This window comes from Eimeria mitis, genomic scaffold (assembly GCF_000499745.2).
Source record: "Eimeria mitis Houghton genomic scaffold, Emh_scaff2490, whole genome shotgun sequence".
In the NCBI taxonomy this organism is placed as follows: Eukaryota; Apicomplexa; class Conoidasida; order Eucoccidiorida; family Eimeriidae; genus Eimeria; species Eimeria mitis.
The window spans coordinates 2,743-3,383 of NW_013570829.1; positions in this window are offsets into that span (position 1 = coordinate 2,743).

Genomic DNA, 641 nt, shown 5'->3' on the forward strand with positions numbered 1-641 from the left:
AGCACTATATATACCTTTCCCGGTTCTGAGAGAATGCACCGCCGTTTTAACCCCCAAACAAACTTTTCCGCTTTTCATAACCAATTGAAGCCGGGAGTTTATTCCGTCGGCTCCTTGCTTTTGTTTTTTTGCCATCTTTGGGGTGTATAGGCAGCTCCGGCTGCGGTGCGGTGGTGGTGCGGGGGGAGAGCAGAGATGAGTTTACTCTGAAAATAAACATAAAAAATAATATTTATACTTTATTTTTGTTCTGTTTTATTTTTTATACAGGTTTATGCAAAAAAAATAGAGTTTCGGGATATACACCCCACGCAGGAACATAGTGATGCTGCTGCTGCTGCTGTTGCTGCTGCTGCTGCTGCTGCTGCTGCTGCTGCTGTGCTGCAGCAGTAAACGAACTCACAAGGATTTCTGCTTCGCCGAAGGCAAAATAAACTCCACTGTTCATTTCTTACTCCTGCTGCTGCTGCTGCTGCTGCTGCTGCTGGCCCCGCGGCTGCTGCTCAGCAGCCCCACAGCAGCAGCTGCTGCAGCAGCAGCAGCAGCCGCTGCTGCTGCTGCTGCTGCTGCATGCAGCAGCTGCATGCAATAGCATACAGAGACCTTCATCAGGAGAGTTTCGTCTCTATATACAAATCACT